This window comes from Primulina tabacum, chromosome 4 (assembly GCF_025594145.1).
Source record: "Primulina tabacum isolate GXHZ01 chromosome 4, ASM2559414v2, whole genome shotgun sequence".
In the NCBI taxonomy this organism is placed as follows: domain Eukaryota; kingdom Viridiplantae; phylum Streptophyta; class Magnoliopsida; order Lamiales; family Gesneriaceae; genus Primulina; species Primulina tabacum.
In genome coordinates, this window is record NC_134553.1 from 40524168 (window position 1) to 40536137 (window position 11970).

The 11970-nt window shown below is 41.0% G+C and overlaps 1 non-coding gene across 1 annotated transcript; it reads left to right on the forward strand.

Moving 5' to 3' along the window:
- Positions 1-10152: 10152 nt before the first annotated feature.
- On the forward strand, positions 10153-10258 carry LOC142543987 (small nucleolar RNA R71). Its single transcript, XR_012819957.1, has one exon. It is a non-coding gene; the product is annotated as a small nucleolar RNA R71 (small nucleolar RNA).
- Positions 10259-11970: the final 1712 nt, after the last annotated feature.

The following is an 11970-nucleotide window of genomic DNA, read 5'->3' on the forward strand; positions in this document are numbered from 1 at the left end:
CGGTAGTGAATCTTGCCAACTAGTGCCAAAGTCTAGCACTAGAGCTCTCAACATGTCCTCTAAAGTCTGGATAGTCTGCTCTGACTGTCCGTCTGTCTGGGGATGATAAGCAGTGCTCAGGTGCAATGTCGTACCTAAAGCCTGCTGCAGACTGTGCCAAAAGTGAGAAGTGAATCGTGGATCACGATCTGATACGATAGACTTCGGCACACCATGTAATCTGATTACCTCTCGGACATATATCTCAGCCATCTGATCATGTCTGTACGTCATTCTGTACGGAATAAAACACGCCGATTTGGTTAATCTGTCTATCACAACCCAAATTGCATCACAACCCCGGGATGATCGAGGTAACTTCGTCACGAAATCCATGGAAATGTGATCCCATTTCCATTCAGGAATAGAAAAACTCTGAAGTAAACCTCCGGGCTTCTTTCTTTCGGCCTTCACCTGTTGGCAATTTAAGCACTTATACACATATTCGGCAACATCTGATTTCATCTGTTTCCACCAGAACTGTGTCTTCAAGTCGTTGTACATCTTTCTGCCACCAGGATGAATGCTGAACCGACTACAGTGCGCTGCTGACAATATTTGTTGTTTCAAGTCTGAAACATCTGGAACTACAATACGGTTATTCACATACAGGACAAAATCACGTACCTGATATTCAGACTGATGTCCTGATCTGACCATCTGAATTGACTTCTGTATATTCTGATCTGTTCTTTGAGCTTCTTTGATTTTCATGATCAAATCTGGCTCAACTTGAATCGTGGCAAGTCTCAATGGTCTACTATCTGTGTCAAATGCTAAACCAGACAAACAACAATCTTCAACTAAATTCGAAACACCTATCGTCGATAAGGATAGGGCACAAACCTTTCGACTCAAGGCATCTGCTGCTGCATTTGACTTCCTTGGATAGTACTTGATCTCGCAATCAAAATCTTTCAGTAGATCAAGCCATCTACGCTGCCTCATGTTCAACTCTGACTGAGAAAACAGATACTTCAGGCTTTTATGGTCAGAGTAAATCATAAATTTCTCACCATAAAGATAATGACGCTAGATCTTTAAGGCAAAAACAATAGCCGCTAATTCAAGATCATGAATTGGGTATCGAATCTCGTGTGGCTTCAGCTGTCTAGAGGCATAAGCAATCACATGACCTCGCTGCATAAGAACACATCCTAGCCCTCTGTGGGATGCATCACAATATACAACGAAATCACCAGTACCTGAGGGAATCATCAAGACAGGTGCACTGGTCAGCCTCTTCTTCAACTCTAGAAAGCTAGACTCACAGTCTGTAGACCACACAAATGGCGCATTCTTCTGTGTCAACTGGGTAATCGGCTTTGCAATACTAGAGAAATCTTTAATGAATCGTCTATAGTACCCTGCCAGACCCATGAAACTGCGTATCTCTGGCACAGAAGTCGGTCTTGGCCAACCGATCACAGCTTCAACTTTACTCGGATCCATGGAAATACCATCTCCAGATATGATATGACCCAAGAAGACAACCTGTCTCAGCTAAAACTCACACTTTGACGGTTTAGCAAATAATCTTTCATTTCTCAATGTTTGCAACACAATTCTTAAATGATTGGCATGCTCATTCAGATTCTTTGAATACACCAAAATATCATCAATAAAAACAATCACAAACTCATCTAAATACCTCTGAAAGACACGGTTCATTAGTCCCATAAACACCGCTGGAGCATTCGTTAATCCAAAAGGCATGACAATAAATTCGTAATGTCCATACCTGGTTCGGAATGCTGTCTTTGGTATATCAATATCTCGTACTCGCAGTTGGTGATATCCAGATCTCAGATCGATCTTGGAATAGATAGATGATCCCTGCAACTGATCAAATAAGTCGTCGATACGAGGCAAAGGATATTTATTCTTTATCGTTGCCTTGTTCAGTTGCCTGTAATCTATACACAATCTCATAGAACCGTCTTTCTTTCGCACAAATAGCACTGGTGCGCCCCAAGGAGATACACTAGGTCTGATATATTCCTTGGCTAGAAGATCTTCTAGTTGTGCTTTCAATTCCTTCAATTCTATTGGCGCCATCCTGTACGGAGCTCTCGAAATAGGAACGGTACCTGGAATAAGATCAATGCTAAAATCTACCTCTCGGGCTGGAGGTAACCCTGGAATCTCGTCAGGAAATATATCTGCAAACTCTCGTACTACTGGCAAATCTGCCAATGCCGGGCTCGATTTCAGTAAATCTACTGAATAAATAAGGAACCCTTCTGCTCCTTGTTGCAACAGTCTACTCATAGTCAAAGCAGACACTAAGGGAATCCGAGATCTGGAACCCTTACCATAGAATTTCCACTCCTCTGTCATTTCAGGTCTGAATCTGACAATCTTGTGAAAACAGTCTACGGTGGCTCTGTACTTAGTTAACATGTCAATCCCGACAATACAATCGAAATCAGATAAGCCAAGTACAATACAGTCTAAATCAATCTTATGCCCTTTAAACTGTAGTATACAATGTCTAACTGAAGTCACAGATATCAAACCACTTCCCAACGGAGAAGAAATAGATACTACAGTAGACAATGACTCTACAGGCAATGCATGTGTCAATGCAAAACGTTCTGATATAAATGTATGTGATGCACCTGTATCTATCAATACATATGCAGGTTAACCGCAAAGAAAACAGTTACCTGCAATCACATCGTCTGGTGCATCTTGGGCTTGCTCTTCCGTCAATGCAAACACCTGAGCTTGTTGTCTGGGAGGTTGGCTCCCTGTCTGGCCACCTCTGGCTCTAGGTTGGGACTGTGTAGGCGTGGGCTGGAAGGAATGGACAGACGAAGCTTGCCTCTCAGGCTGAGTCACTGATGCTGATGACCCTGCACTCTGAAATCTCTGTGCACCTCTCTGGGCACAGACTCTGGCGAAATGTCCCTGTTGCTTACATATATTACATCTGCCCATCACTCCCTGACACTGCTCGGTGGCATGTCGGCCTCCACAAGTAGTACAATATACACCTGTCACATCTGTACTCTGGCCAGGACCTCTCTGTCTTGACCCACTGGAGCTCGATGAACTGCTCCCTGCTCTCTTGAACTGCTTACCCTTAGCTTTCAAAGAATCTTTCTTTCCACTACTACTGATTCCACTATCAAATCGAGGAGGAGGTGGTGGAAACTGTGTGGCGAACGGTGGCGGTCTCTGACCCTGAATACTATAGGAAGCTCCTCGCTGCCTAATCAAGCCATCCTCTGCTCCCTTCGCTCGATTCAGCGCCTCAGAAAAAGTGTTGGGTCGCCCCGTGTTCACTAGGGTGAAGATATCCGGATTCAAACCATTTATGAACTGATCGGCAACTGCCTCATCATTCCCTGCTACATGAGGTGCAAATCGAAGCAAGGACGAGAATTTGGCAGCATATTCCTCTATGTTCCACTTGCCCTGTCTGAAGTTGGAAAATTCGGCCCCTTTGTCTTTTCGATACGACACTGGAAAGAAACGTTAATAAAATTCATCTTTAAAGACTTTCCAAATAATATCAATACCTCGATGTTCTAAGGCTCGTTTCGCCGTTAGCCACCAACTCTTGGCCACTTCTTGAAATTGATGCCCAACCAGCTTCACTCTACGTTCATCTGTATAGGCAAGTGATTCAAATAACATCTCTATATCATCCAACCAGCTTTCACAATCCGCTGCATTCTCCGTGCCTTCCAAAGTCGGGGGTCGGAATGACTGAAACCGCTTCAACAGAGTCTCCATCGGGGTAGCGGTTACGTCCATCTGAGTACCTGACGTACTCCCCTGTTCTGGCACTTGACCTGCAGCTGGTTGTGGTATTCTTCTAGGCGGCATAATCAGATTATCAAACAGATTAGGATATAATCTATACAATCTGTCTCAGCCCTCCTCTGATCATATACCTCTGATCCAGAATCGGTTCTGATTCAGTCCTTTACAAGTATATGTTGTAAATCAACTCAGATACAATACAACATATAATAGGGAAAGCATTAAATCATGCTAGCACATCAAAAGCAGGGAAGAAGACTCGATCTACCCCGCTCATTCTACTCTATCTCATTCTACAGAACCTACTTCTCTGACTACCACCTGTTGTGGGGACCCGGGCTCTAACTCAATTCTTTTCGGGGTTAATTGGATCTTTATTCAAAAATACGGGTCAAAATTTTGCTTTTAACATTAAATCAAATGTTTATAACTCAGGCACAAGATAATTCTATATTCATTTCATTACAACAAATGTAATATACATGTCTCGTTTTATTCATATTCTACAAACCAGTAATTAAATACAGTACATATCAAAAGTACAACTACAAGTTCATCTGCTACGCCCGTGATCACCACGCTATGTCCATCTCTCATCTCTGTCGCGACCCTGATCCTGCCCTACCTGTTGTTATGCACACATACAGACATAACAACAGCCGGAAACTCCGGTGAGAACAAATCCCAGTATAAAACATGCTGATACGAAATCATAAATCATGCATGAAAGCAATAACAATGGCTCCATAGTCTATGAAACCGATCTATCTAAACATGCAACTCAAATCAAATCATGTCTTGACTCGAATCGACTCTACTCTAGGGATCCCGGTGTGAATAAGACGTCACTGTCTGTCACCTACCCTCCCAATTGGGGTAACTGTATGTCTTATTCCTAGACTTCGGTCATATCTGTATCGAATGTCTACAATCGGAGTGAATCTGATCCGAAGCATCGATACCACCGAACATCTAGTTTGGCAAGTCTGCCAATGACTCTCCTATCTCAAAGGCTTGAATATAAATCTATAAACAAGACATCATCATATCAAGAGATTTGAATATAAATCTATAAACAAATCACAATCACATCAAAAGATAAACAACAATTCTAGTATGTGATTTGGTTGGGAAACTCAAACTGAATCTCATTTGAGTTGTATCTTCCCCAAACAAAACATGAATTATACCTTTCGTCGCACAATGTCTGTCGATGTCGAAGTCTCGATGACGAATCTGTCACTATCAAATCTGAAATGGAAATGTTGATACATATTCTATCAATCTCTAATCTCAATCAACACATATCCAATTCAATACTTGACCTCGGTACCATTTGACGGCATAATGACGCAATTTCTCGACACCGGTCAATCCAACTCTCAACATATATCATCAATTCATACTTCTCAACTCATAATTATCATCATAAGCATATGATAGTACTCAAAGTCATTATAAGTTAACTCTAAACATGCTGGAAAATAATAACTATAGCATACAACGTCCGTTCTTCGATCCGGTTGCGTTTCTACGATATCAATAATCTCAAGAACATATTTTGAAACTCAATTCATCCTTCTCCTAACACATATATATCAAAAGGTGCTGGAATTGAATGAAACTTACATCTTCTTGTAGCTTCCAAAGAAAGGAACCCAAATCTATATTTAGATTCAAGTTTTAATGTATAAATCTCACACAATCACAATTATAACTTTGGGAGAACTTGAGGAATTGTTGGAGATGCTCTCGGTTCTGAATTCTGAAATGAGAAGGACTAATCAGTTCAATATCTATATATATATACATGCCATGTGTCACAACAAGGAACAAAGGTGGATTTCTCGCATGCAGCACCGCGGGTGCGGTCACTCTTCACCGCGGGTGCGCTGTGCCCACGGCATGCCTTTCATTTTCTGAAATTAAACGACCGCGGGTACGCTACATATAAGACCGTGGGTGCGGTAACATCAACGCAGGTGCGGTCACGTTTGAACCGCGGGTGCGGTGTCATTTCTGTAAATACTTTCCAACTCTCTATCCATCAACCGCGGGTGCACTCTTTCTTGGACCGCGGGTGCGGTGACCTTACTGTAAAAATGAATAACTTTTTGTCCATGCACCGCGGGTGCGGTGCTTCTCTAGGCGCGGGTGCGGTCCCTTTCTTCAAGCACCACTTCATCTTTTCATTTTATCCAAATACAATCGAGGGCATTACACTTGATCTCCCGGTTAGACACTTCCACTTGACCACTCGTCTGGGGGTGATAGGGAGTAGATATCTTATGTGTGACACCATATTTGCTAAAAAAATTTTCAAAGAGTTTGTTGCAAAAATGGGTGCCATCATCACTAATGATTGCTCGTGGTGTCCCAAACCTGTTAAAAATATTTTTCTTTAAAAATTTCAAGACTACTTGAGCATCATTAGTGGCATATGCTTCTGTCTCTACCCACTTAGACACATAGTCGACCGCCACCAAAATATATTTTTTTGTGAAAGAGCTGGGAAACGGTCCCATGAAGTCTATTCCCCACACATCAAAAACCTCACACTCAATAATATTATTCAAAGGCATTTCATGACGGTTAAAGATATTACCTGTCTGCTGGCATTTATCACAGGTAAGCACATAAGAACGAGCATCCTTAAAGAGGGTTGGCCAATAAAAGCCACATTCAAGTACCTTGGATGCCGTCTTGGTTGGTCCAAAATGACCACCTACCTCACGGTCATGACAATGGTTAGGTATTTGACCAAATTCCTCCTCTGCAACACACCGTCTGATCATAGAATCTGCACAGATCTTAAACAAAAATGGTTCCTCCCAAAAATAATGTTTAACGTCAGAAAAGAATTTCTTACGTTGATGAAACGATAGATTGGGTGGCGGTGTGCCTGTGACAAGAAAATAAGCGAAATTTTCATACCAAGGACAGTGTCTCACCTCAAATAGCTGCTCATCAGGAAACCAATCATTAATGGCATGATCTACACAATCATTACTAATAAGTTCCAGTCTAGACAAGTGATCTGCCACCACATTCTCAACACCCTTCTTATCTTTAATTTCTAAATCAAATTATTGTAATAATAAAATCCACCGAAGTAGGCGTGGCTTTGCATCTTTCTTAGCAAGTAAATACTTAAGTGCAGAGTGGTCGGTGTAAACAATGACTTTGGACAAAACAAGATATGAGTGAAATTTGTCAAGAGCAAATACTACTGCAAGTAATTCCTTTTCAATTGTCGCATAATTCAATTGAGCTTCATCTAGGGTCTTACTTGTGTAGTAAATTGTGTGAAATATCTTTTTTTGCCGCTGGCCAAGCACAGCTCCAACCGCAGTATCGCTTGCATCGCACATGACCTCGAATGGTAGATTCCATTCTGGTGCCACCAAGACAGGAGCAGTCACCAAGCACTCCTTCAAATCCTCGTATGCCTGTAAATAGTGAGAATTAAAATCAAAGGGCACATCTTTCATAAGTAAGGAAGACAGAGGTTTGGAAATTTTAGAAAAATCTTTGATAAAACGCCGATAAAAACCGACGTGGCCTAGAAAACTTCTAACTCCCTTTATGGATGCCGGAGGTGGTAAGTTCTTGATAACTTCAACCTTTGCTTTATCCACCTCTATTCCATGCCCTTATATCTTGTGCCCCAATACTATGCCTTCTTGTACCATAAAATGGCACTTCTCCCAATTCAGTACCAAATTCGTCTCCTCGCATCTCATCAACACCACCTTCAAATTCTGCAAACATCCATCAAAAGAAGGGCCAAAAATCGAGAATTCATCCATAAAAATTTCAATGAAAGTTTCCATCATGTCATGAAATATAGCGGTCATGCATCGTTGAAACGTGGCAGGGGCATTACACAAGCCAAAAGGCATCCGTCTGAAAGAAAAAGTGCCATAAGGACAAGTGAAAGTGGTTTTCTCTTGGTCCTCAGGCGCAATCATGATTTGGTTATACCCCGAATACCCATCTATAAAGCAGTAAAACTCATGACCCGCTAACCTCTCTAACATTTGATCAATGAAGGGCACTGGAAAGTGATCTTTATGGGTAGCATAATTTAATTTCCTATAATCAATGCACACACGCCATCCCGTAACTGTCCTAGTGGGTATCAATTCATTCTTTTCAATTGTGATCACAGTAATCCCACCTTTTTTCAGCACACACTGAACAGGACTTACCCATGCACTATCAGATATAGGATAGATAATACCTTCATAAAGGAGTTTGATAGTTTCTGCTTTTACTACCTCTTGCATCTTAGGATTTAATCTTCTCTGAGGTTGCACAAGAGGTGAGTACTTATCTTCCATCAAGATCTTGTGCATGCAGACTGATGGCTTGATTCCTTTGATATCCGCCACCTTCCACGCAAAAGCACTCTTGTGTGCTTTCAAAATTTCCAACAGTTTGTCCTCCATCACACCTGTCAAAGAAGCAGAAATAATGACAGATAAAGTGTTATTCTCACCTAGGTATACGTACTTCAGGTGTCGGGGCAATGGTTTTAGCTCGAGTATCGGTGGCTCCTCCAGGCTTGACTTCTGTCGGTTCAAGTCCCTTCGATCTCCCAAGTCCTCTAATCTCATCCTTATTGGCTTCTTCCATGGTTGGTTGGCATTGAGGTATGCCACTTTTTCGGCTTTCTCTTCGTCCAAGTCATCTTCGCTCAGTTCGGTAGTGAGAGTGGCTTCCAAAGGATCTCTAGTAGCACCCTGCATATAGTTGGACACAAAAGCATCAAAAGCATCAATTCTATAACAACTATCAGAATGCAGTGTGTGCTTAAGTGCATTAAAAACATCAAAAGTGATCTCTTCCTCGCCCACTCTCAATCTCAACTTTCCTTCTTGAACATCAATCAGGGCCTTGCCAGTCGCAAGGAACGGTCTCCCCAAAATCAAAGGCATCTCCACATCCTCCTCCATATCAAGTACCACAAAATCTGCAGGAAATATAAATTTGTCCACCTTTACCAAGACGTCTTCTATGACCCCTCGTGGATATTTGACAGATCTGTCTGCTAGTTGCAAGGACATCCTTGTTGGTTTAGGCTCGCCCAATCCAAGTTTCCTAAATACAGATAAAGGCATAAGATTAATGCTCGCACCAAGATCACATAAAGCCTTGTGAAAAACAACATCATCAATCATGCAAGGAATAGAAAAACTCCCTGTATCTTTTAGTTTCGGTGGGATTTTGTTTTGCACCAAAGCAGACAATTTTTCGTTAAGTTCACCATCATGCGATCCTCCAATTTCCTCTTGTTAGCTAATATGTCTTTAAAAAATTTAGCATAACTAGGCATTTGCATTAAAGCATCGGCAAAAGGAATATTGATATGCAATTTTTTGAATACCTCTAGAAACTTACCGAATTGTTCATCAAGTTTTTCCTTTTTTAATGCTGCAGGAAAAGGTGGAGGGATAACAATTTTAGATTGTGCAGTGAGTGCTGGTGTTGAGTTGGAAGACTTACCTTTTGATGACTCAGTCTGTTCATCACGTGCTTGAGTTTTTTCTGTTCCTCTGGTCTCTAAGATCTTTCCACTCTTCAACTCGATCGCCTTCACTTGCTCCTTTGGATTAGTCTCTGTGTTACATGGCAAGGTGCCCGGCTCTCGATTTGCTATCATCTTTGCCAACTGTCCAATCTGATTCTCTAGCCCCTTTATTGATGCATCTAGATTTTGGAGTGTAGTTTCAGTGGACGAGATAAACTTAGACATCATCTGCTCTAAGTTGGACTTTTTTTCTCTGGGAGGGTCAGATCTATACATCGGTTGTTTCCCATATTGTTGTCCTCCTTGTGGTCGATTCTGACTGTTTTGACCACCCCATGAGAAGTTGGGATGTTGCCTCCATCCAGGATTGTATGTGTTTGAGTACGGATCATTCCTCGGACGGTTGTGGACTCCCACTTGATTCACTGGTGACTAATTTTGCACATAGAAGGGATTGTCATCTTGACAGTCCTTCACAAAATGTTCACCTCCACAATTTTCACAGAATATCTCTTGAAGACGCATAGCTGTGCCACCCTTATTCAAACCATCCAACTTCCTGTTCAAAATATTTAGTTGTGCAGTAATAGCGGAAAGGTCAGTTACTCTGGTGAACACCTGCACTTCTTCGCTGATTATTCCTTTCAGATTGAGGATGATAGCTGCTAGCAGCCATCTCCTCCAACAACTCATATCCTTCGTCAACAGTTTTTCTCAACAGGTTTCTACAAGCAGCAACATCTATCATCGTACGATTAGGAGTAAGCAAGCCATAATAAAAGGTTTGAACGACTAACCCAAGTGGCAGTTCGTGATGAGGGCATCTTCTTAATAAATCTTTGAAGCGCTCCCATGCCTCAAATAGAGACTCCTGTTTGAATTGAGCAAATGTGGTGATGTCTGCTCGCAGTTTCATGGTCTTAGATGGTGGAAAGTATTTGATTAGAAACGCTTTCGCCATGTCCTCCCATGTGGTGATCAAACCTACATGCAAACAATTCAACCATGCTTTAGCTTCATCACGTAGGGAGAAAGGAAATAAACGCAACCTAACAGCATTATCAGAAACTCCATTAAATTTAAAAGTATCGCAAATTTCAAGAAAATCTGTTATGTGCGTGTTTGGGTCATCTACTGCAGATCCTCCAAACTGGACTGTGTTCTGAATCATCTAAATTATAGCTGGTTTGATTTCGAATTGGTTTGCCCGCACCATAGGCCTCACAATGCTAGGGCGTGCTCCATCCAAAGAAGGTTGGGCATACTCCAGCATCAGTATGCGTCGTGGCATCTCAACACGTCTAGCATCATGGTGTTCCTCCTCATGATCGTTCTCATGCCTCTCCATCAGTTCTTTCAGTCTCTGCTGTTGTCTTCCCCTGCGGAAAGTTCTTTCAATTTCAGGGTCAAACTGCTCAAGCTCCACGTCAAGTTACTTTGGCATGCACTGGATGAGATATTTGTGAAGAAATCGAAGGTGTCAAACAAAGTAAAATAGAGAATACTAAAGAAAATAACTAAAAATAAAATTGTGAATTAACAGTCCTCGGCAACGGCGCCAAAAACTTGATCAAGCAAAACTTGCACTGTGAAATCCTTAAGAAAAATATGGTTTTATATGCTCAAAAATTAATCGCAAGTGCACGATGTCAAGTAATAGTATAATGTATCGGAATACGAGTATCGTTCCACTGAAGACTGTGTTTGACAATTATTATTTTCAGTTATTAAATCTTTAGCAACGAAAATTGATTGGTTGTTTTATTACTACTCTAATCAAATAAACATGCAAATAAAATTATTCAAAATCAAGTAATGAAATATAATGTCTAAAATGGTTGAGTAAAAATTCAATAAGAAATGAATTTGTTGGGAATTTCGGTTCATCTACCCTTCGTTAATTTATTAATTCAGTTCGATTTTCATTATATGCTTCCGACAGGATTTCCTATTCAATTGAACACACTCTCTCGAGCTATGCCAAACTAATTCTACTCAATGAAGTAATTAAATGTCTTTAATTATTTATCAAGAGTGAATTGCATGTCGATTTATGAAATCCCCTAGTTTTCGACCCTTAGGACTATGACTATCGGCGCGTATCCAATTTCATATGTCTATGTAAATTGTAGATCCACGGATTATACTACTCGTTCCTATCACAAGTTATTCTCTCGAACTCACTCGCAATATAAAAACGTTGTTAAAGTTAGCTACGCTCTAACAACCCGATAAAACAATAGTATAATCAAGAATACATCAAAAATCGATATGTAAATTAATTTAATCAAAGTTCGGGGTAGGATCCCCTTTTATCCCAACAAATAATAAAGTTTAGCTACTAGAATTCATGATTGAAATCAACAAAACTAAGTTCAAATGATAAAAACTAAATAAGAAATACTAGAGTTGACGAAAAACACAAAGAGCAATGCCCGGAAATCTTCAAATCTTCAATCCAAGCGCAGAAGTCCTCTCCAAAGCTTGCGGCGGCTGATGAATCAAGTCTGAATCGTGCATCCTCACCCTTCCATATCATCTACCTCCAGAAAATAGGGCAAGGAATCGCGCAAAATATTTTCCAAAAATACAATCACGCCCGGGCGGACATAGGTTTCCGTCCG